This window comes from Bos javanicus, chromosome 18 (genome assembly GCF_032452875.1).
Source record: "Bos javanicus breed banteng chromosome 18, ARS-OSU_banteng_1.0, whole genome shotgun sequence".
NCBI classification, from domain to species: Eukaryota; Metazoa; Chordata; class Mammalia; order Artiodactyla; family Bovidae; genus Bos; species Bos javanicus.
Window position 1 is genome coordinate 50,419,696 of NC_083885.1, and position 25,864 is coordinate 50,445,559.

At 44.5% G+C, this 25,864-nt stretch overlaps 1 long non-coding RNA gene across 1 annotated transcript; it reads right to left on the bottom strand.

Moving 5' to 3' along the window:
- Window positions 1-17,102: 17,102 nt before the first annotated feature.
- Window positions 17,103-20,475, bottom strand: LOC133230633 (uncharacterized). The gene is made up of 2 exons (XR_009730908.1): window positions 20,401-20,475; window positions 17,103-18,021 (listed from the first exon to the last, which is right to left on the bottom strand). It is a non-coding gene; the product is annotated as an uncharacterized LOC133230633 (long non-coding RNA).
- Between the last annotated feature and the right edge of the window lie 5,389 nt (window positions 20,476-25,864).

Below are 25,864 nucleotides of genomic sequence, written 5' to 3' on the forward strand. Positions count from 1 at the left end.
TGAAGCTTAAGTCCATGCTCTTCCCTGCTGCTATCACACTGACACATGGAGCTGGAGTTCTTAAATTAGAGACCTTTAGCATTTTAGTATCTTGGGGCCAGGACTGACAAGGCTATAATATTGATAAAATATCTAAATACTTCCTGGACTTCATGGTAAATAGCCACTGCCCTGAGGGTCTCCTCTACTGCTCCCACGTGGCCTTGGCCACCCCAGAATCCCCCGATCTCCCCAGAAAACAGCACCTAAAGAGTTAATGCTGGACTCAGCAATGAGCCTCCCTACCTTGCTCCTGCCATATATCAGGTGTCTATTCTTATTGTGTAAGTGTAAGAGCCTTGTTGGAACTATAATGCAACATTCCTGGGAGGAGGTGGAGTCTTCAGCTCAGAGAATTCACATCCAGTTAATCCAGCAAGGATATGGAGAAAGAGGGCAACGGTGGGGTAGTTTGGGGAGGGGGTAAGGGTGGGGGTTTTCTCAGTTGACATTTCTGAGCACTGGCCTCATTTGAACCTGCCTCTAGCACTTCCCAGGTTGCTCAGTGGTAAAGAATCTGCTTGCCAATGCATGAGACATGAGTTCGATCCCTCGGTCTGAAAGATCCCCTGCAGGGGGATATGGCAGCCCACTCCATTATTCTTGCCTGAGAAATTCCAAGCACAGAGGATCCTGGCCAACTCCAGTCCACGGGGTCACAAAGAGTCAGACGCAACTTACACAACTTAGTGACTGAACATGCACTCACTAAAAGCAAATACATACCACAGGCAGTAAGCCCTCAATCGCCAGAAGAATTCTTTCTGGAACAATAGCCTAAGATGAGAGACCATGTGCTCCACCTTCAGTTAAACTTTTGTTATAATGTGATATGCTTCCTTTCAAGAATATGAGTTCATATAATCCATCATCCAATCTCATTAGTTTCCCTGTGATGATCTCTAAAGGAAACCAGTGATGTTTCTATCAAAGGGTGTAGATCTGAGGTTGAGAAGGGTCAGTGGAATGGACTTAGCATCTACAGTTTTAGCCAATTGGGTTTTAATTGTTCCAGCTGGTTCCATTAACCCAAAAGACTGAGGAAAATCACCATGGAAATGCTCCATAGTTGGCCAAATCTTAAAATATTCTTAAACAATTTGTCCAGTAAAATGAGTTCCTCTATCACTATGTATGTTTTTTTTTTTTTAATGGCTATGTATTTCTGAGGGAAGAGGGTGCTTCCCTGGTGGCTCAGATGGTAAAGAATCTGCCCACAGTGCCGGAGACCCAGGTTCAATCTCTGGGTTGGGAAGATCCCCTGGAGGAGGAAATGGCAACCCACTCCAGTACTCTTGCCTGGAGAATTCCATGGACAGAGGAGCCTGGCAGGCTCCATGAGGTCACAAAGAGTCAGACATGACTGAGTGACTATCACATTTCTGAGGGGACTCCCCGAAAGAGGGTCACCCTTTTGAAAATGAGTTTCCCTACTGATTGTGCTGTAGGCTGTCTGCATGAGAATGCTTCAACCCAATGTGAAATATACAAATCATAACAAGAGTGTGTTGTTTACCTTGAGAGGGAGACATTTGTATAAAATCCAGCTGCCAAATTTCAAAGGGACCTGCAGGTAAAGGAAAATGTCCTTGAGAACCATACAATGGCTTCCATGAGTAACATTTTGGGCAAATGGTACATATTTGAAGAATAAGCCTTCTGAGCTGTTGTAAAGGATGCCTTCTGTTGGAGTTTTCTCTCGGGACTTGGAAACGGCGAACCTGAAAGAACAATGCTTGGACAGTCTCTGCTGCTGCTGCTGCTGCTAAGTCGCTTCAGTCGTGTCCAACTCTGTGCGACACCATAGACCGCAGCCCACCAGGCTCCCCTGTCCCCAGGGTTCTCCAGGCAAGAACACTGGAGTGGGTTGCCATTTCCTTCTCCAATGCATGAAAGTGAAAAGTGAAAGTGAGGTCGCTCAGTCGTGTCCGACTCTTAGCGACCCCATGGACTGCAGCCTACCAGGTTCCTCTGTCCATGGAATTTTCCAGGCAAGAGTACTGGAGTGGGGTGCCATTGCCTTCTCCGCTAGGACTGACAAGTTTATTTCTGCAGTCAAGCCTTTTAATAGGAGCAAGGAACAAAGAGCTTAGAACATATGGCCAGCAGAACACGTACAAGGCTAGGATATAATCAGTAAAAGATACTTCAAGGAACAGCGCATTCTTAACAACCCATGTATTTATCCACGACCCATTTTCTCAAGCAACGTCTTTAATGTTTAATTGTTAAATCTAGGTGCCGAGCATAGCCAAAGGCAGGAAATGTTCTTCAGCAACCAGTACACAATGCCTGGGTACTTCTGGCACTTGGCCATTTCCCCCCCATGGACCTTCTCCTTCAAGGCTATTTTGCACTGTGCCTCCCAACAGCCTTCCAAAATTATTGTTTACCTCATAATACCATCTTGTCTGGGTTCCAATGAGCTAGCTCATGAATATATTATAAAATAAAGTATTGAGCTCCAGACAGAAGGATGAGCTTCCTGTTTGGTCCTATCCAAAGCTCTTCGTTGGGATCAAATCTCCTTTTTTGACTCCCAGGAGTCTTTTTCTTTTCTTGTGCCATGCCACCAGAATATGTGTGTGCCAGGGCAGGGTGGAGGGTAGTGGCACAAGAAATTCTGGAGGGATTTTGGAGGGATCCCACCAGAAGGGATCAGGTAGAAAGAAAAAGATAAATGTTTTGGGAATTCTCTGCTGGTCCAGTGGTTAGGACTTGGCACTTTTACTGCCCGGATTCAAGTTTGATCTCCGATTAGGGCTTCCCTGATAGCTCAGTTGGTCAAGAATCCTCCTGCAATGCAGGAGACCCTGGTTTGAATCCTGGGTTGGGAAGACCACCTGGAGAAGGAAAAGGTACCCACTCCAGTATTCTTGGGCTTCCCTTGTGGTTCAGTTGGTAAAGAATCTGCCTGCAATGCAGGAGACCTGGGTTGGGAAGATCCCCTAAAGAACAGAAAGGCTACCCACTCCAGCATTCTTTTTTTGTTTTTGTTTTTGTTTTTTTTTCCACTCCAGTATTCTTGCCTGGAGAATTCCATGGACTGTATAGTTCATAGGGTTGCAAAGAGCAGGACATGCCTGAGCGACTTTCACTTTCAGGAAACTAAGACCCTGAAAGCCATGCAGCAAAAAATAAATAAATAAATAAATGTTTCATCTTTATTTACAAAGATATCGAATTGTTGCAAGTTCTAGTTACCTCGAGAGGAAAGATTCCTTATGTCTGGAAAACAAAGATTAAAAAAAAATTAGTAATATTTCAGACAAAAAGCCACAAAAATTATAATCATTCCTCAGTCCATTCAGTCTTATGTAACTAATTCTTGATCTTTGGTTAGTAGTTTTATGAAGCCATCGGTTTCTTCATTAGAGTTCTGTAAATTCGTACCCAGCTCAAAGGTATGGTCTGAAAGTTTATCAGCAGTTTGTTCTTGTCAAAAAGTCCTTCCTATGAACTTTCTTGAAGATGTAGCATTTTTTCAAATGCATGAGAGTAAAATGTTAACTGTCTGTAAATGACAAAAGACTTAAAATGGCATGGTAAAGATCTGACTATAATGTAATTGACAAAGAAAACTTGGTTATTTCTGTGATACACATTTTAATGTAATAACTAGAATTATGAATGATGACATTAATACTAACATATAACAGATTTTAGGAATTCCATATAATTTTAGAACACACATTATTAACATTTACCCATGCAATATGACCTAAGTAGGTTATCACTTATTTGACAATGGTTCCCATGTAATTTTATGTACCAAATAAGCCAATTAATTTAATATCTCTCTGAGATGTTTCAGGGGCCCTCTGAAAATCTCAAGGTTACTTAGATAATAAGGGGATTTCATTTAGAATTTTATTTGAGAAAGTTTGATGGATATATCAAAAGGTTTTAAAACACTTGGTCAAGTTGAATCATAGGTCACTGTGAAACAATGCTAATTTGCTTAACCAACATGACAATCAGTTCAGTTCAGTTCAGTTCAGTGGCTCAGTCATGTCTGACTCTTTGCAACCCCATGGGCTGCAGCACACCAGGTTTCTCCGTCCTTCGGTATCTCCCAGAGTTTGCCTGAACTCACTGTTGAGTCAGTGATGCAATCCAACCATCTCATCCTCTGTTGCCCCCTTCTCCTCCTGCCTTCAATCTTTCCCAGCATCAGGGTATTTTGCAATGAGTCGGCTCTTCACATCAGGCGGTCAAAGTATTGGAGCTAGCTTCAGTTTTAGTATTAGTCCCTCCAATGAATATTCAGGACTGATCTCCTTTAGGATTGACTAGTTTGATCTCCTTGCAGTCCAAGGGACTCTCAAAAGTCTTCTCCAACACCACAGTTCAAAAGCATCAATTCTTCGGCAAACATGACAATAAAATATTTCAAAAGCAAATACAGGAAGTTACAACAGATTACTTAAAAGGTTAAAAAAAACAACAACTTCACAATCTGTTATCAAAAGCAGATCAATACTCAAGAAAACTTTGTCCTCTTAACAGAGCAAAAAGACAAAGTTTAATTTTGCATTAGCTTACTCGTTAACTTAAATTCATTTTCATCTTAGCCAGTCCTGGCCACACTTAAAATTCCTTTCTAAAGATTCCTTTTTTCTCACAAAAACAAACCTTTTACATCTTTCTATGTCCATTTTAGTTTATCCTTTATTTTCTTTCTCATTTAGAAATAACCAGCTTTAGGACAAAATTACTTTCTTTCCCTTAACAAATTCCATTTCCATTCTTTGTACTTTTTTTTTGGTCTTACACATGAAGATGTTTTCTTTATTAACTTTGTAGTAATTTTAATTGCATATGTTAATTAGAATCCTTGACCTTTAAGATACTTAAATTCTAGTGCAAATTAAGAAGTAAGCAATTTTACATTAAGAAGTAAGCTAATTTTACATTCAGTTCAGTTCAGTTCAGTCACTCAGTCGTGTCCGACTCTTTGTGACCCCATGAATCGCAGCACGCCAGGACTCCCTGTCCATCACCAACCCCAGAGTTCACTCAGACCCAAGTCCATCGAGTCAGTGATGCCATCCAGCCATCTCATCCTCTGTCGTCCCCTTCTCCTCCTGCCCCCAATCCCTCCCAGCATCAGAGTCTTTTCCAATGAGTCAACTCTTCGCATGAGGTGGCCAAAATACTGCAGTTTCAGCTTTAGCATCATTCCTTCCAAAGAAATCCCAGGGCTGATCTCCTTCAGAATGGACTGGTTGGATCTCCTTGCAGTCCAAGGGACTCTCAAGAGTCTTCTCCAACACCACAGTTCAAAAGCATCAATTCTTCGGCGCTCAGCCTTCTTCACAGTCCAACTCTCACATCCATACATGACCACTGGAAAAACCATAGCCTTGACTAGACGAACCTTTGTTGGCAAAGTAATGTCTCTGCTTTTGAATATGCTATCTAGGTTGGTCATAACTTTCCTTCCAAGGAATAAGTGTCTTTTAATTCATGGCTGCAGTCACCATCTGCAGTGATTTTGGAGCCCAGAAAAATAAAGTCTGACACTGTTTCCACTGTTTCCCCATCTATTTCCCATGAAGTGATGGGACCGGATGCCATGATCTTCATTTTCTGAATGTTGAGCTTTAAGCCAACTTTTTCACTCTCCACTTTCACTTTCATCAAGAGACTTTTGAGTTCCTCTTCACTTTCTGCCATAAGGGTGGTGTCATCTGCATATTTGAGATTATTGATATTTCTCCCAGCAATCTTGATTCCAGCTTGTGCTTCTTCCAGTCCAGCGTTTCTCATGATGTACTCTGCATATAAGTTAAATAAACAGGGTGACAATATACAGCCTTGACGTACTCCTTTTCCTATTTGGAACCAGTCTGTTGTTCCATGTCCAGTTCTAACTGTTGCTTCCTGACCTGCATACAAATTTCTCAAGAGGCAGATCAGGTGTTCTGGTATTCCCATCTCTTTCAGAATTTTCCACAGTTTATTGTGATCCACATAGTCAGAGGCTTTGGCATAGTCAATAAAGCAGAAATAGATGTTTTTCTGGAACTCTCTTGCTTTTTCCATGATCCAGCAGATGTTGGCAATTTGATGTCTGGTTCCTCTGCCTTTTCTAAAACCAGCTTGAACATCAGGAAGTTCACGGTTCACATATTGCTGAAGCCTGGCTTGGAGAATTTTGAGCATTACTTTACTAGCATTTGACATGAGTGCAATTGTGTGGTAGTTTGAGCATTCTTTGGCATTGCCTTTCTTTGGGATTGGAATGAAAACTGACCTTTTCCAGTCCTGTGGCCACTGCTGAGTTTTCCAAATTTGCTGGCATGTTGAGTGCAGCACTTTCATAGCATCATCTTTCAGGATTTGGAATAGCTCAACTGGAATTCCATCACCCCACTAGCTTTGTTCGTAGTGATGCTTTCTAAGGCCCACTTGACTTCACATTCCAGGATGTCTGGCTCTAGGTCAGTGACACACCATCATGATTATCTGGGTCATGAAGATCTTTTTTGTACAGTTCTTCTGTGTATTCTTGCCATCTCTTCTTAATATCTTCTGCTTCTGTTAGATCCATACCATTTCTGTCTTTTATCGAGCTCATCTTTGCATGAAATGTTCCTTTGGTATCTCTGATTTTCTTGAAGAGATCCCTAGTCTTTCCCATTCTGTTGTTTTCCTCTATTTCTTTGCATTGATCGCTGAAGAAAGCTTTCTTATCTCTTCTTGAGATATGTTAGGTTTGCTCACTCTGAAGGCTAAAGTCATGTACTGTTTTGTGGAGAAGACACTTAAAATTTTGAGTTTTAAAAGGTCTATTTTTTCAGTTTTAAGAATTATCTCTCTTATTAAAAAAAAAGTCTTTATTTATTTGACTGTGCTGTACGCAGGATCTTTGCTGCAGCAGGCAGGATCTTCAGTTTAGTTGCAACATGTGGGATATAGTTCTTTGACTAAGGATGGAACCTGGACTCCCTGCATTGGAAGCACAGTCTTAACCATGGGACCACCAGGGAAGTCCTGGAATTATCACTTACATAAAAGTTCCTTGAGAAAAGCAGGCAGAACATTTACATCCCAAAGGCACCTGAAGAGGAATGCAAGCTCCTCTTAGGATTCTTATGGAGTCCAAGCTCACTCTGCTTGCCACAATAGGCCAACGAATCCAAGAGACACAGTGTTGAGGCAAGGAATAGGACTTTATTCAGAAAGCTGGCTGACCAAGAAGACAGCAGACTGACATCTCAAAATAACCATCCTGTCAGGGTCTGGATGCCAGGTTTGTTTATGAATTAGAAGATGGGGCGGGGAGGTGAGGAAACAAAGTGGAAAAGGCCATTAGTCTTGCAAATATCTCCTAGTGTTAGTCACTCAGTTGTGTCTTGACTCCCTGTGACCCTGTGGACTGCAGCCTGCCTGGCTCCTCTGTCCATGGAATTCTCCAGGCAAGAACACTGGAGTGGGTAGCCATTCCCTTCCTCAGGGGATCTTCCTGACCCTGGGATCAAACCTGAGTCAGGTTAGGTTTTAGGTGTCCAACTCTTTGCATTCCCATGGACTGTAGCCTGCCAAGCTTCTCTGTCCATGGAATTCTCCAGGCAAGAATACTGGAGTGGGTAGCTGTTCCCTTCTCCAGGGGACCTTCCCAACCCAGGAATCGAACTGGGGTCTCCTGCATTTCAGGGGGATTCTTTACCAGCTAAGTACCAGGGAAGCCCTGGTAAAGAATACCAGGGTCAGGGTTAAGTCAAAGAGACAGATCTAGCATGGAAAAGTCAATACTGACTCTTCCATCTTACAGGACTTCTGTTCCCTTAGAGTCAGAATTTTGCGGGAGGCGGGGGAATAGTTTTTTCAAGCGGGCTTTCTCTAGAGTTTACACAGAACAAACAATCTTAGAATGACAAAAGAGCCCCATCTTGGCCATTTCACAGTGAGATCTCCTATAACATAGCATTCTCATTTAAGCAAGTACTTTCAAGTATAAGCTCCACGTTTGTGCATGTACCTGGCTGGAGTGTTATTAATAGCTATGAAGGTTGACTCTCTGGTGCCCTTTTTTTTAATGATTTGGAGGCCTTGTTTCCTATTTCAGGGTCAGTTTGTCAGGAAAAGAATACTATTGCAAATGGTGTGATGGGCCAGTGTGTTGTTTGTGAACTTAACCCCTCTTACGCAAGTCACCCTGGAGTTGTTTCAACTCTTTTTTTTTTTTTTTTGGTGAGTTCCTCTATTGACTTCTTACTATGTCTCAGACATTCAGCTTCGACCCCTGGGGGGTGCTTCAATTCTTGGGAAGGAAATCAAGTCCCCCTAAAACTGATTCCCTTACCACATTTATGATTTAATTCCTCTTTCCAAGACTTTCTTCCCTTGCGTGTCTCCTCAAGCCTCAGTCCCATCCTCACCCCCTCTAACCTCAATCCTGTGCTGTTGTTGCTGTTCCATTGCCAAGTCGTGTCTGACTCTTTGCGACCCCATGGGCTGGAGTGCACCAGGGCTCTCTGTCCCTCCCCATCTCCCAGAGTCTGCCTGACTGAACACTGCTGCTGCTACTGCTAAGTCACTTCAGTCGTGTCTGACTCTGTGCGACCCCAGAGATGGTAGCCAACCAGGCTCCCCCGTCCCTGGGATTCTCCAGGCAAGAACACTGGACTGGGTTGCCATTTCCTCCTCCAATGCATGAAAGTGAGAAGTGAAAGTGAAGTCGCTCAGTTGTGTCCAACTGTTAGCGACCCCATGGTCTGCAGCCCACCAGGCTCCTCCATCCATGGGATTTTCCAGGCAAGAGTACTGGAGTGGGGTGCCATTGCCTTCTCCAACACTACTTCACCACAATCAGATGACTAAGATTGCTGTTGTCATATCATTAGTGCACTAAAACTGCTCTTAAAGATATACTATAAGCTCAGGTGGTTTCCCCAGGGCAAAATGAACTCAGGGATCCCTAAGCCATGGGCTACTTGGCCAAATAATTGTTAACTGAAGACATCCTGATTCCTGGAACTATGATTAAGAAAGATCAGAAGATGATGCTCAATCTTTTCTGTCAATCTTCCTCTTTAAAATATCCTTAACTTGAAGACCAGGTTCAAGTGGATCTGAGGTTTGTCTCCCAGTTCCTTGCTTGCTGTCCTACAAATGCATGCATGTTAAGTCTCTCAGTCATGCCTGACTCTTTGCGACCCCATGGACTGTAGCCCACTAGGCTCCTCTGTCCATGGGATTTCCCAGACAAGAATACTGGAGTGGGTTGCCATTCCCTTCTCCAGGGGGTTTTCCCTACCCAGGGATCGAACCTGAGTCTCCCACATTGCAGGGAGATTTTTTTTTTACCATCTGAGCCACCAGGAAAGCCCCACAAATAAAGCTTTACTTTGTTGCAAACACCTGCTATCAGAGGTTGACTTTCTCTGCTGTGGGCATATTAGCCCTCACTCAGTTACAGAACTCCACAGAGCTTGTCGGTAATACCAGAAATCTTGACAACTCCTGGTTCTTGAATCTAAGCTCAGGGCCAATGGGGTGCCTTTGTGTTAATCAGAAAAAGGCTCTCCCTCTAGATGGAAGCAAGATCTCATCTGGGCAGAGCCATACCTGAAAGTGCAAAGTTTGGCGAGCAATGCTTTCTTGGGAAAAACAAAACAAAACAAAACTGCCCTCCTGTGGTTGGATGCAGCTCTGCTTCAAGGTGTGTGACTTGGCAGCTGAAGTGTAAGCAGGCTGCATTTGCTGCTCACTCCGTGTGCAGGGAACAGCCTGCACAGCCACACACCCATTCACTGTTTGGACCCCACCCTGGAGGGTGTGCCTCTCAGCAACAGTCATCAGAGTGCTAGACACCTGATGGAGTCAACGGAGCTGGTCATCTATAGACAAATGTCAGCCATGTTACTGACTGTAGATGGGACCTAAGGTATCCATCAGAACATTTCCAAGAAGAAAGCCCAGGACTCCCCTGGTGGTACAGTGGATAAGAATCTGCCTGCCAATGCAAGGGACATGGGTTCAACCCCTGGTCCGGGAAGATCCCACATGCTGCAGAGCAGTAAGCCTGTGCACCACAGCTCCTGAGCCTGTGCCCCTAAAGCCTGTGCTCTGCAACGAAGAGTAGCCCCTACTCGCTGAAACTAGAGAGAGCCTGTGTGCAGCACCAAAGAGCCAACACCACCAAAAATAAATAAATAAAAAGATAAGAAGGCCCAGAGAAGGTCTATATTAATGTAAAGGCCAAGTTGCTATAACTGTAAGATCCTAAAATACAATGGTTTAAGTAAAATAGAAGGTTCTCATTCTCTTTCGTGACCCTCCTGAAGTAGGCATGTTGTCTAAGATGGCAGGTGGCTCCCCTCCATGTGGTCAGTCAGGGACACAGCTTCCTTCAGTCTTGTTGCTGAGATCACTAGCATCAACATCACCTGAAACCCGTTAAAAATGCAGATTCTCAGGCCAGACCCTGGACCCACTGAATCAGAAACCCTGGGAGTGGGTCAGCAGCCTGCGTTTCAACAAGGATTCCCACTGACCTTGATGGACAATTAAGGTGGAGGTGTTCATGGTCAAAGGGAGGGTTTTGTACTTCTTGAATCACCCCTTCCTATCCAGGAGGTGGCCAGGATGGAGGTGCTCTGGCTGTTCAAAGACCTCAGGTCCAGAAGAAACTTGACTTCTGGGCATGCAAGGTGGTTTAAGAGGAGGAGGGTGGCTAGACTAGCATAATAGTTAGTGGTTTAGATTCTGGAGACAAGCTGCTACTGCTGCTGCTAAGTCACTTCAGTCGTGTCCGACTCTGTGTGACCCCATAGACGTCAGCCCACCAGGCTCTCCTGCCCCTGGGATTCTCCAGGCAAGAACACTGGAGTGGGTTGCCATTTCCTTCTCCAATGCATGAAAGTGAAAAAGTGAAAGTGAAGTCGTTCAGTCGTGTCTGACTCTTAGCAACCCTATGGACTGCAGCCCACCAGGCTCCTCCATCCATGGGATTTTCCAGGCAAGAGTGCTGGAGTGGGGTGCCATAGCTGCCTGCGTTTAAATCCCAAAGTTGCTGTGGTACCAGCTGTGTGACCTTCAGCAAGTAACTTTACCTCTCTGAGCCTCAGTACCTTCTCCTATAATACAGGGATCATTGCTAATATTAATATCTGTCTCATGATGTCACTATGGGAATCACAGTGTTACTATGTGCCCTACACATAATAAGCTCTCAAAATGTTAGCTTAATCATCTCAGTATCTTAATAAAAGCTGCTTTTATTTTATTTTATTTTGGCCATCCTGTGAAGTTCATGGGATCTTTAGTTTCCTGACCAGGGATTGAACCTAGGCCCCAGCAGTGAAAGTGCCAAGTCCTAAACATTGGAAACCAGGGAATTCCCAAACGCTGCTATTTATTCCGTGTAGCATCATATTGAATCTTCATGATACTATTGTGAGAAGTATGTTTTACATATAGATATTCATTTTATAAAGGAGAAAATTGAGGGGCAGACTGGTGAGATAACATAGGTTACAGGTAATAGAATGGTAATTCTAACTCAGGTCAGATTCTTACAGACTCAAATGTAAATCGCCTCTCAAAAAATCTGGGGGAGGGGGATATTTGCCATCCAATTAAAATAAATAAAATTTTTTAAAAATTAAAAATTGGAGGGGGGAGTGGATTTCTAAAACTTCCTGTCTTATAGGAAGACTGTGTTGTTTGTGGCTGGAGGGCTGATCTGTAATAGCAATTCATGCCAGGAACTTCTCTGACAGTTCAGTGGTTAAGACTCCACACTTCCAATGCAGGGGTCTTGGGTTTGATCCCTGGTCAGGGGACTAAGATCCCACATGCTGTGAAGCCAAGCAACAACAACAATGAAAGGAATGCATGTGGTAAGGCTAGGGGAGAAATCTCTCACTTTGTTTGTAACCTCTCCAGATTCTCCCAATCACTTGGGCAGATGGACAGTCCCCTAAGGAGAGATGAGAAACACTGCCCAGGGCCAGATCCAGCCCCAGAAACAGGTGCCTGGAAAGGTATGCACCAGACAATGCATCAGACACTTTACATCACTGTCACTGAACCAGCCTATTACTGTCCCCACTTTAGAAATAAATAAAACAAAATGCAGAGATAGTAAATGTCCAAGATCTTAGCCAGGAAGCAACAGAGTGGAAGTCATTCTCAGAGCTGAGCGTCTCTTGCGCCTGACTCCCTATGAAGCTGTGAGATAGCGCCACCTGGTGGTGTTCTGTTGGAACTGCTTCTGGAGGAAGAGAGAACAAGATAAAAAGGGGCTATTACAGAGGACGACGGAGGGTAAGATGGTTGGATGGCATCACTGACTCAATGAACATGAGTCTGAGCAAGGTCCGGGAGATGGGGAAGCACTGGGCAGCCTGGTGTGCTGAAGTCCATGGGATCGCAAAGAGTGGAACACGGCTGAGCAACAACGACAGTTCAGTTCAGTTCAGTCACTCAGTCGTGTCCGACTCTTTGCGACCCCATGAATCGAAGCACGCCAGGATTCCCTGTCCATCACCAACTCCCGGAGTTTACTCAGACTCACGTCCATTGAGTCGGTGATGCCATCCAGCCATCTCATCCTCTGTCGTCCCCTTCTCCTCCTGCCCCTAATCCCTCCCAGCATCAGAGTCTTTTCCAATGAGTCAACTCTTCGCATGAGGTGGCCAAAATATTGGAGTTTCAGCTTTAGCATCAGTCCTTCCAATGAACACCCAGGACTGATCTCCTTCAGAATGGACTGGTTGGATCTCCTTGCAGTCCAAGGGACTCTCAAGAGTCTTCTCCAACACCACAGTTCAAAAGCATCAATTCTTTGGCGCTCAGCTTTCTTCACAGTCCAACTCTCACAGCCATACATGACCACTGGAAAAACCATAGCCTTGACTAGATGGACCTTTGTTGGCAAAGTAATGTCTCTGCTTTTGAATATGCTATCTAGGTTGGTCATAACTTTCCTTCCAAGGAGCAAGTGTCTTTTAATTTCATGGCTGCAGTCACCATCTACAGTGATTTTGGAGCCCCCACAAATAAAGTCTGACACTGTTTCCACTGTTTCCCCATCTATTTCCCATGAAGTGATGGGACCGGATGCCATGATCTTCGTTTTCTGAATACTGAGCTTTAAGCCAACTTTTTCACTCTCCTCTTCCACTTTCATCAAGAGGCTTTTTAGTTCCTCTTCACTTTCTGCCATAAATAGTTAATATATAGCATTTAAAATGGGCTAGGCACTGATCTAAATGGCTTACTTAGATTCCATTCAAATAACTTGTTTAATACCTCCTCCTAACAGACCTTCAAGGCAGTTAATTAACAATAATTTCCACCCTTCTCCACTTTTATTTTATTCTTCTTTCTTTGGGGAAAAAAATCTTACTATGGAGCACTCAGGCATACCCAAAACTGGATGATGGGGCTTCCTTGGTGGTTCAGTGGTAAGGAATCCACCTGCGAATGCAGGACACACAGTTTGATCTCTGATCTGGGAAGATTCCACATGCCACTGAGCAACTAAGCCCATGCACCACAGCTAGTGAGTCTGAGCTCTAGAGCCCAGGAGCCACAACCACTGAGCCCACGAGCCACAGCTGCTGAAGCTCTTGCACCCTAGGGCCCATGCTCCGCAACAAGATAAGTCACCGCAATGAGAAGCCTGTGCACTGCAGCCAGAGAGTAGCCACCAGCCCACCACAACTAAGGAAAAACCCGAGAAGCAAAGGGGACCCAGCCCAGCCGAAAATACATAAATAAATTGATATATTTTTTTAAAAAACTGGTGATGATGTATCCATCATCCTGGTTCAACACTGATCAACTCATGGCCAATCTTGTTTCATCCATACTCTCAACAATCCCCTCCTCCTACACCCCGCCAAATCAGAATTACTTTGAAGCAAAGTCCAGACGTTGTATCCGTTCTCACTGGTAAATACTTCCGATTATGTATTCCTAAAAGTGTCCCCATCTTTTTGTTGAGGAATCTGATCAAGGCCACTTTGCTGGATCACCCCCAGGGGTCTGGTTTCAGGGCTTTTGCCACTGGCTGTTGTGATGCCTCTGGAGTGTGGATCACTCAGACAACAGCACAACTCAGCCTCAGCCACTTTAATTTTTCTTTTTGGCCTTGTGGCTTCTGGGATCTTAGTTCCCCAATCAGAGATTGAACTCAGGCCTTCGGCAGTGAAAGCACACCGGGAGGACCAGGGATTCCCCAACTTCTTTTTTCAAAGTTGTCAATTGATTCTCAAATTGACAAAGTTGGAATATAAAGAGTAGAGATGAAAGTATTGTATCAGTGTTAACTTAACATCACTAAACTTGATAACCAGACTGCAGCTGTATGAGAAAACATCTCTGTTCTTAGGAAATATACACTGAAATATTTAGGAGTAAAAGGCCATGTTGTGTGCAGTCATGTATCCTGAATGATTCAGGAAAATGTTAGATAGATATGAGACAAAGAGAGAGAGGAGAGTCAAATGATATTGGAAATGAAATAAAATGTTAACCCGATGCTAATCTGGATAAAGAGCCACCAAATGGATGTTATTTGAATTATATTCATTTTTGAAACTTTTCTGTACATTTAAAACTGTATTGCCCCCAAAGTTTTAAAATTTAGAAAAAGAATGCATACTACATATCACACGTGGCTCCATTTAGGTGAAGGGTTGTTTAAATCTAATAAAAGGACTTTCATCCAGAATTTATTAAGAGCTCTCAAAACTCAGTAATGAGAGAACGTATAACCCAATTTAAAAGTGGACAAACAATTTGAATTTAGGTGAAATTTTGAAACAGGCAAAAGTACTCTAGATGAAGTCAGAACAGTGGTTCCACTCAGTGGCTATCACTGAGAAAGGGCAGGACAGAGAGGTCCAGGATACCAAAAAATTCTTTATCTGTTATGAACATGTCTCATTAAGCTGTCCACTTAAAAGCTTTGTTTGCACTTTACTGTATGTAAATTATACCTACATAAAAATGAAGGCAATAATAATAATAAAGGCAAAAGACCAAAACAGGTACATTGCCACAGTCATAAAATCAATTCCTATAAAGCAAGAAAAATGAATGAACTGCAGTTTCACACAATAAAAAGGATGAGAGAATTCCCTGACGGTCCAGTGGTTAGGACTCCTCACTCTCACTGCCCTGGGGCCTGGGTTCAATCCTTGGTTGGGGAACTAAGATCCCACAAGCTCCACCCATGGCCAAAAAGTTTTAAAAATTAAATTAAGTTAAAAATGTTTTCTCTTTAACAACAACAGCAACAGGAAAGAATCTCAAAAACATAACTTTGATAGTGGAACTATATGTAACCTTGTTCTCTATTTTCCAAGTCTCCTGTAAATTTGTTATCATATTTTTTTTAAACTTAAAAGAAAAAAAAAAACATAACTTTAAGCAAAGAAAATACAAAACTATATGTACTAAATGTTTTATTTATGCAAAGTTCCACAAAAACAGGCAGGTAAGTAGCCCTACTTAGGAGGTAAAAGGCTAAACACACCAAAACTCCATGAACGTCAGGAAAATGCTTTTCTTTGGGAAGAGAGAGGCAGGAGTCATGGGGAGGGCCAGTAGAGGGGCATCAGGGATGCAGGCTACGTTCTGTCTCTTAACCTGGGTTTTCACTTTTTAACAATTCATTGGGCAGATACTCATTTGTTGTGGGTACTTTTTCATATGTATTGAAACAAAATATACATAATTTTCCATCACATCTAAATCATGAGAGACTAAGGCATAAATCTGATAAAATATGTGTAAGACCTGTACACTGAAAACCACCTAATATTAGTAGGGTAACTGAGTAAGACTGAATCAATGAGACATACGTCATGTTCAAGAATCAGATGAATCAAGATTGCTGAAGTGTCAGTGCTCCACTGATCTGTAGAATAAAGAATTCTGAACACAATCAAAATCCCATCAAGCTTTATTTTTTGTCGAATATTTCATATTTTTGTCAAGCTGAGATGAAAACATCTTTTTGACAATTCGCTTTCCTACAGACTATCCATTCAAGCCTCTTCCCTGGTGGCTCAATGGTACAGAATCTGCCTGCAGTGCAGGAGATGCAAGTTCAATTCCTTGGTCAGGAAGATCCCCTGGAGAAGAGAATGGCAACTCACTCCAGTATTCTTGCCTGGAGAATCCCATGGATGGAGGAGCCTGGGGGACTACAGTCCATAGGGTCACAAAGAAAAGAAATATATAACTGCTTCCACTTTTCCCCCTTCAATTTGCCATGACATGATGGGACTGGAAGCCATTTGTTGTTATTGTTCAGTCGCTGAGTCGTGTCCAACTCTGCGACCCCATGGACAGCAGCACACCAGGCTTCCCTGTCCTTCACTATGTCCTGGAATTTGCTCAAACTCATACCCATTGAGTTGCTGATGCCACTGAGTTACTATCTCGTCCTCTGTCATCCGCTTCTCCTCCTGCCTTCATTCTTTCCCAGCATCTGGGTCTTTTCCAGTGAGTCAGTTCTTTGCATCAGATGGCCAAAGTATTGGAGATTCAGCTTCAGCGTCAGTCCTTCCAATGAATATTCAGGACTGATTTCCTTCAGGATGGACGGGTTGGATCTCCTTGCAGTCCACGGGACTCTCCAACACCACAGTTCAAAAGCATCAATTCTTCAGCGCTCAGCCTTCTTCACAGTCCAACTCTCACATCCATACATGACCACTGGAAAAACCATAGCTTTGAGAAGACGGACCTTTGTCAGCAATGTAATGTCTCTGCTTTTTAATATGCTGTCTGGGTTGGTCATAGCTTTTCTTCCAAGGAGCAGGCATCTTTTAATTTCATGGCTGTAGTCGCCGTGATTTTGGAGTCCAAGAAAATAAAGTCTGTCACTGTTTCCATTGTTTCCCATCTATTTGCCACGAAGTGACGGAACTGGATGCCATGATCTTAGTTTTATTTCACACCACACCCAAAATTAACTTAAAACGAATCATAGTACAAGCGTGTATGAAATATGATACAGCCATATGATTCTGATGCATAAGTAGATATAGATGATACACTGAAGATAAAGCAAATAAATAAGAATCAAGATCTTCAGCTTAAGAGGAGGGGAGCCCCCAAAGTACAGTTTTATTTTTAAAAAGCAAAATAAATGCTTGATTCTTCCCTTTATATATATCAACTTTCCCCCAAAATGAATTTATTCCTCAGTATCCTTCCAAAGTGACCCATGAGGTTTTTAGTCTCATGATGATTCACTGATATGCTTGATCACAGTGAAAGTTTCCGGTTATGTCAAAATCTGGGGATCAAATACTGGCCAGTGCTTAGAAAAGTAAACAAACAAAAGATAAAGCTGTTATCAATATTAAGAAAAACGCCTGCAGGAGAAAGAACATGTAGCTATAAGTCATTACATGGCCCAGCTGTGAACTCTATTACACAGTCCTGATAATGTAAAACCCAATGTTGATTTAAGAAGAAACGGTGATAAACTCAACAGAGGAACTGAAGGGAGGAAGAGAGTGAGTGCAGAGGGAAGTTCTAGCCAAAGGAATCCCATGATTTGATTCCTGAAGGAATTCTCTAAGAGACTGAGGTCTCTGGATCTGCTCTGTCCCAGAGCAGGACGCTGAATAACAGCCCCCTCCCCCAAAGATGGGCTTCCCAGGGTAGCTCAAAAGGTAAAGAATTTGCCTGCAATGCAAGAGACCTGGGTTAGATCCCTGGCTTGGGAAAATCCCCTGGAGGAGGAAATGGCAACCCACTGCAGTATTCTTGCCTGGAGAATTCCACAGACAGAGAAGCCTGGTGGGCTACAGTCCATGGGGTTGCAAAGTTGGACATGACTGAGCAACTTTCACTTTCCCCAAAAGATGCCCCTGCCCTCATACTCAAAATGTGCTCCCCTTACCTGCTAAAAAAGACTTTGCAGGTGTAATTAAATTAAGGATCTTGAGATGGGTAGATTATTCTGGATTCTTCTGGTGGCCCATTGTAATCACAGTGGTCCTTATAAGGGGTGACAGAAGGGTCAGAGTCAGAGACGGAGATTGCAATAACAGAAACAGATATTACCTGATGCAGCCATGAGCCAAGGACCATGGGCAGCCTCTAGGTTCTGGAAGAGGCAGGGGACAGATTCTCCCCTAGAGCTGCCAGACAGAAGCAACTTAGTGGACACTTTGATTTTAAACCCCTGAGACTCACTTCATTTTTTTTTTTTTAAACTCTGTCATTATCCTCATCCTATTTTTCTTTAATCTATCAGATTTTTTCTTTTTTATTCTTTTATAGTGAGAAATGGAGTATCTCCTACCATATCAGTACTGTATCAGCAAACAAGGATGTCACAGTCATCAGGGATTTCAGCCCTCCAATAGGAGCCAGCAAGCCCTAAGGGCATGCAGGAAGGAGAGGAATACCTGCCATTTAGCAGCCAAAAACTGCTAGTTTTTCCAGTGGTCATGTATGGATGTGAGAGTTGGACCATAAAGAAAGCTGAGCACCAAAGGATTAGTGCTTTTGAACTGTGGTGTTGGAGAAGACTCTTGAGAGTCCCTTGGACTGCAAGGAGATCCAACCAGTCCATTCTGAAGGAGATCAGCCCTGGGATTTCTTTGGAAGGAATGATGCTAAAGCTGAAACTCCAGTACTTCGGCCACCTCATGCGAAGAGTTGACTCATTGGAAAAGACTCTGATGCTGGGAGGGATTTGGGGCAGGAGGAGAAGGGGACGACAGAGGATGAGATGGCTGGATGGCATCACCGACTTGATGCACAAGAGTTTGAGCAAGCTCCAGGAGTTGGTGATGAACAGGGAAGCTTGGCATGCTGCAATCCATGGGGCTGCAAAGAGTCCGAAACGACTGAGCAACTGAACTGAGCAGCCATCAGACTGCAGCCACACCCTACGATGAGCCCCAGGACAGCTCAAGATGTGAATCACAGGATACTGGCCCTAAGATAGCTGAGGTGCATATGAAAGGAACGATTTCATTGAGCCTGGACTCTTGCACCTTCCCATACAAAGAAAAGTGCTAAATTACTTAACTTAGGATATCTGGTTTTCTTTAATTAACAATAATCTTTTAATGTGCTCTTTGTTGCAAAACTTTGATATAATCTGGGCCCTTTCCTCACCTCCTTAGAGTAGTTCTCTCAGGGTTACTTGAGATGCTGCCTCCTAGGAAGCCCTCCCTGATCCCCACTACTCCCAGGCTGGGGCAGGCACATTTTGTGGATTCCCACAGTCCCCGGTACCTTCCCCATACGGGGTCTGACCCCTCTGCCTATACCACCCCCGTCCCAGCCCAGACCACACTGGGCAGTCAGCGTGACTGATCTGACTACCCGACTAGAGGGCAAAGCTGTCTATGTTACCACTGTGACCCCAGCATGGCCCAGCCAGGCCTGAGCACAGAGCTAGCTGGCATCCACTTTGGAGTTAAGAGGGGGAGACTGGGGTTCACTGGGGCCTCTAGCCCTAGGCACAGACAGAATGCCCTTCTGCATCCTGGCCCTTTGGCTCTCCTCCAGCCAATTATTCTGGAAGCTGGGCACGTGTGTGTGTTTAGCCACTAAGCCACGTCCAACTCTTTGCAACCCCATGGTCTATAGCCCGCCAGGCTCCTCTGTCCATGGGATTTCCCAGGCAAGAATACTCTAGTGGGTTGCCATTTCCTTCTCCTCTGGAAGCTGGGGCATATTGAAATAACACGTAGCCCTAAATGCAGGTGGAATTTACTTGAAATTTGGAGACCAAGTGGAATGTGACATTTCCAAAGTAACACTGGGAGCCAGTGACCTCCTGTCCCTGGGCAGGGCTTTCTGTCAGCTATCTAAGGGTGAGTCTCCTTTGGTAGAAAGATAGAAAATAGTGGAACCAGTCCACACGGGTTCCGGCAACAAATCTGAGAACATGAGTAACCTCTTAGGTGTTTCCCGGGCTTGAAGGCTAAGCCTGGGGGCTGAAATGGTCAGGGCCAGGGAATGAGGAGTTGAAGGGATTCTTTCCCTGCAGTCTTTGAGATTTTTTTTTTTTTTTTTTTTTTGGCCAAGCTACACAGTTCACTAGGCCGTCAGGGAACTCCCGGTGTTTTGAGATTTTTGAGTTTATAATCATCTGCTACTTGTGTAACTGAATTTCTGTAGAAAACGGTGGTGGAGACTGCTTTGGGCTGTTGTGAGATCCGAGGGCCACACCTGACGCGGACGCACACCCAGAACGACACAGCAGTGAGCGGTATAGCACGTACGCTGCCTGCCGGGATCGGCCGTCAGTCCTTTTCCAAATGAGAAACTGAACTAGAGGGAGGTTTTTAGCTGGCCTGCCCGAGGTTACACAGCTTCTCAAGGTCGGTGCCGGGATTTGAACCCAGGAACCCTCACCGGGCAATAGGTACGGGTATCCCTCGCAGGTTCCAGCTCCCTCCAGTCTCGGGGTCTCTCCCGAGTCTCTGGTCAGCTCCCTTCTCCAGCTCACGACGCTCACGTCCGGTGACTGGTAGGGAGGAGAGCGCCCCCTGGTGGAAGTCCTGTGTGACGGCAGAAGAAGCTAGTGGGAGTGGATGGGGGGTGTCGCAGTGCGCGGTCGTACCCGATAGGGAGGGTGGGCATCAGCGGGGGCTCACTCCTTTATTTCATCATAGTCCAGGACAACTAGTCTGTACCAGGCAGGTTCTGGAGTAGGGATGGAGGAATAGGGAAAGAACAGCCCCAAACAACAGATACCTACGTGACCTTGAGCAGGTCACCTTGACTTTCTTCTGCCCCAGTTTCTTCATCCGATGTCGATGACACCTCTCTTAAGGCATTAAGGGGTGATAATAAGATTCATGCCTTTTCTAGGAGGAGCCCAAAGGAGATTCCTTAACCCAGGCTGGGGTGGGGAGTAAAGGGTCTGGGTTTACTATTTTCTTGCTTGTTTAGTCACTAAGTCACATCCGACCCTTTTGTGACCCCATGGACTGTAGCCCTCCAGACTCCTCTATCCATGGAATTTTTCAGACAAGAATATTGCAGTGGGTTGCCATTTCCTTCTCCAGGGGATCTTCCCCACCCGGGGATCCAACTGCTGAGCCACCAGTGAAAGAAACTGAAACTGAAACTGAAAGTTGCCCAGTCCTGGCAGACTCTTTGCCATCTCTATAGAGTCCATGGAATTCTCCAGGACAGAATACTGGAATGGGTAGCTGTTCCCTTCTCCAGGGGATCTTTCCAACCCAGGGATCAAACCCAGGTCTCCCACATTGCGGGCAGATTCTTTACCAGCCGAGCCACCAGGGAAGCCCCAAATCCCTGGCAGGTAGGTATAATTATGAGCCCCATTTACAGATGGGGAAAACCGCAAGGTTAAAATACCTTGCTAGAATCACACAGAAAGCTGTGGCAGTGGCAAAACAGAGACTTGAATTCAGGTATTTCTGTTCTCAAAAGTTTCCAAACTGGAGGTTCCAGCCCTTCAAAGCTCACACTCCAGCCTCCAGCCCATCTACTCGGACTCTTCCTGTTCCTTTTGAATGCAAAACCACTCCATACCATCCTAGCCCGCCCCTCCCACTCCCTACTCCCACCCCCCAACCCCACCCCAACTCGACCAACTGGCCAAACCACATACTTTCATCAGCCAAGCCTAAGAAAGAAAGAAAGCGCTAAATCGTGTTTGACTCTTGTGATCTCACGAACTGCAGCCCGCAGGGCTCCTCTGTCCGTGGGATTCTCCAGGCAAGAATACTGGAGTGGGTTGCCATTTCCTTCAGAGAATTCCAAAGCCAGCTGCTGAGACTGTACACTTTCATCCCACTTATGTCTGTGTCTTCCTGGTCGGTTGTTGCTGGGTGGGGAAGATGAACCCTGCCCCTGCCCTGGACCCTGTCCAACTCTGGGCTTCGAACACAACCAGCATCAGATAAATCATCAAAGATGGGTAATTTAAAGACTCTCTGGGACTTCCCTGGCTTTCCAGTGGTTAAGACTCTGTGTTTCCACTGCAGGGGGGTGCAGGTTCGATCACTGGTCAGAGAAGATCCCATGTGCGATGCGGCAAGATCAAAAAATCATAATTTTTTTAAAAATAAAATAAATAAAGACCCTCTCTGGCTTCGAATGGAAGGTAGGTGGGAGCCTGGAGGCCTGGATGCCAGGAGCTTAGAGGAGATTAGTTTGGATCCAAAGGAAAGATAGGAGAGGAGAGATTGAAACCAAATGTTGCAGCAGAAGGAACCAGACCCCCGTGACTCAGGCACTTGAAATGAGGAAATTCTTAACCAAAAGAAAGATTCAGTGCTTTATGTAAGAGAAACTGTCAAAGCAGTTCCATGAACTGCCTGCCTGGAGTTGAAACAAATGCATCAAAGCTGCCTTGACTGGATATGAGTGACCCCAAAAATGGAAGAAAAAGAGACCAGTTGTAGAAAGATATTTGTGTGGTATGTGCTGTCCTGTGTATCCAGTTCTTAAACCTGCAAAAGATTCCCAAATCTTCTGTTGGATGCACACATATGTAATAAAAGAATGAAAAGTTATGTCAGACTAGTAACTGTAAGAGAGTGGTTTCCCTGGGGCGGGAGAAATATGACATCTGGGATATAAAATAAATTGCTTTAAAAAAAAGAAAAGAAAACAAAAAAACTCTCCCATCTCTGTATTTGAAAAAATTATTTCTAAAACAGAAAAAGGGGACTTCCCTGGTGGTACAGGAGAGGATACAGGAGACCACCCCCCCACACTGAGTCAGAGTTTTTTTTCTTTCCCTAAATAAATACATGGTAAAAATGGTAACATATAATAAAGTGTGTAGATGCACTGAATCATGACAGTTCTTCAAAACCTGTCCTGTCTTGGGAATTCCCTGGTGGTCCAGTGGTTAGGGCTCCATACCTTCACTGCAGGAGGCCCAGGTTCAATCCCTGGTCAGGTACCGAAGATCCCAAATGCCTATGGCACAGCCAGAAAATAATAAAATAAATTGCTTTAAAAAAAAAAAAACTCTCCCATCTCTGTATTTGAAATAATTATTTCTAAAACAGAAAAGGGGGACTTCCCTGGTGGTACAGTGGATGGCAGTCCATCTGCCAGTACAGGGACATGGATTTGATCCCTGGTACAGAAGGATTCCACATGCCTCGGAGCAATTGAGTCTGTGCGTGACAACTACTGAGCCGGTGTGTTGCAACTATTGAAGCCCATATGCCTAGAGCCCATGCTTTTTAGCAAGAGAAGCCACTGCGGTAAGAAATCCATGCACCACAACAAACAGAAAACCCTCACATAGCAATGAAGACCCAGTACAAGCAAATAAACAAAAATTTTGAAAAAGGCTCTGAGGAGGAGGGATGGTAACCTTATGTGAAAGTTAGAGAAAAACAAAAACAAAGCATGGAACCAGATAATAATCAGATGCAGTTGTAGATAGAGGGAAGGGAGCAAGAGCCATGGCAGGAAAGACCTACAATTTTCTTTATCTCAGCCCTTGGCTGCCTTCCTGAATGTATGGGGCAGTGCCTTACTTTTATTCCACCCCGCCACCCGCCCCACTACAGGGTATGATACATCGAGGGTCTCAGGAAAAGAGAGGATGGGGTAAGAGTGTTACTGAAGCCAACCTGGGTCCACTCACCTACCATGAAGCAAAACCAGTCTACTGATACCAGGTTGTTTGAAGAAAAAGTACATCAGGGAGCCAATTGCGGGGATCCAATCAAGGAAATGGGCAGCTCATGCTCAAAAGACCCAGACTCCCGGATGGCTTTCAGGGGAGGACTTTTAAAGGCAACATTTGCGGTGAGGGTTGCAGTGTATGGACTTTCCTCTGATTGGTTGATGGTCAGGTGACAGGGTGATGTTTCTGGAATCTTAATCATCAACCTTCTGGTTCCAGGCAGTCTAGTGTCTACTTGCTTGTGGTCCATGTAGTCACCATCCTCCACCCATGGAGCAGGGGTTGGGGGTTCTTAGCGTCTGCAGAAAACTCAAAGATATGCACAGATCGTTGTACGTATCAGTTGAGGAGGAACCAGGACTCTGTTTTATGGACAGAATCAACAAACCTTTGTTTAAGACATCATTACTTTCCCTGCTCAACTGCTCCTCCTTTGTCTCTGCATCCCCTCACTTCCCTAATTAGTAACTGCTGAAGTCTGTTCTTTGGAATGCCAAGAAGGCCTAAGAGACTAAAGCTTTTTTCTACAAACAAGAAATGGGGGACATAGAAGGGTTTTTATACCCAGGGAGGCCCCACAGTGTCCTGCTCAGTTTCAATCCCCCCTTTCTTCGATACTCCTCAATCTTGACAGGAACAGGAGCCAGACAACAAACGGAATACAGTTTTGAATAGTTAATCATAAACTCAGCAGGTGAATGTGGTTTTAGGGGGACTTGGTTTCAAGAGCATGGGATGAAGTGGTGGATGAGAGAGTAAATGAGTGGATGGATGAGGGATGGGACTGGAGACAGCAGTAGAAAGCCAAAGAATATTGCCGCCTGTGAACTGCGGCATAGTCAAGTTCCTCACGTTACTCGGGCTTCCCTGGTGGCTCAGACAGTAAAGCATCTGCCGCAATGCGGGAGATCCGGGTTCGGTCCCTGGGTTGGGAAGATCTCCTGGAGAAGGAAATGGCAACCCACTCCAGTACTCTTGCCTGGAATATCCCATGGACGAAGGAGCCTGGTAGGCTACAGTCCATGGGGTCGCAAAGAGTCGGACACGATTGAGCGACTTCACTTTGCTTCCTTTCCTCATGTTACTCACAGCCAAGGATGCTCTTAGAATCCAGGGAAACCCTAGGCCCAGTATAGTAGGAAGGAAGCAAGACTCATCTTAAACTTCCCCTTTGCCCAGTTCTGGATGCTGGGTGGGGTAGCTTTGCAGAAGGGAAGGCAAAGAAACTAAGCAGAGCCGGGGAAAGAATATTTGGAGCAAGGAATAAGCCAGAGAGCAGATGGGCCATGGCTCACCGCCAGATAGCAAATCAGGTTCTAGAACTGTAAGGCTTGGAGGATCCAAGCAAAATAAAGCCCCAGCAACTTTTGGAACACACCCACCACTCAGCCCGCTGGAACCCTGGGGTTGACAACCCCCAGAGCAGTCTCTTAAAATCCATCATAGTAGACTAAATTTAAAGTCACCCAGTAAGAAATTCCCTGGTGGTCCACTGATTACACCTTAATGCTTTCACTGCCCAGGGCTCCTGGGTTTGATCCCTGGTAAAGGAACTAAGATCCTGCAAGCCGAGATTCCCACAGCACTGCCAAAAAATAAAAATACAAAATTAAGTCACCCAGGGCCCTACCCAACCCAGAGGGTGTCTGGTGGGAAGTAGCTGATATGGGGGAGCACAGGGTCAGCAGTCAGTCACTGAATAAGATATGTGAGCATCTCCTGGTCCAGGGGAAGAGAGATAGGATCTACCACAGATGACCCAGTTATTGAAGAATCTACCCTGGGAATCTCGGAATCTTTGCTCTGTAGACTGAGATTTTGGAAACCTTCATTGCTCTTTAGATGAATTTGAGAGACTAGCAAATCTCTCATTCAAATCATTCATTCAACAAAATAATTATTGAGTACCTACTCTGTGCCAGACACTGGGAACACATCAGTGAACCAGAGAGAAGTTCCTGCCTTCATGGAGAGAATATTCTGGAGGGGGAAGACAGAATGAAAATGTGAATCAATATATAAGATACTTCAGGAGACTTCCCTGGTGGTCCAGTGGCTAAGACTTCACACTCTGGAGCTGCACTGAGATCCCATGCCATGATCTCAGTTTTCTGAATGTTGAGTTTTAAGCCAACTTTTTCATTCTCCTCTTTGACTTTCATCAAGAGGCTGTTTACTTCTTCACTTTCTGCC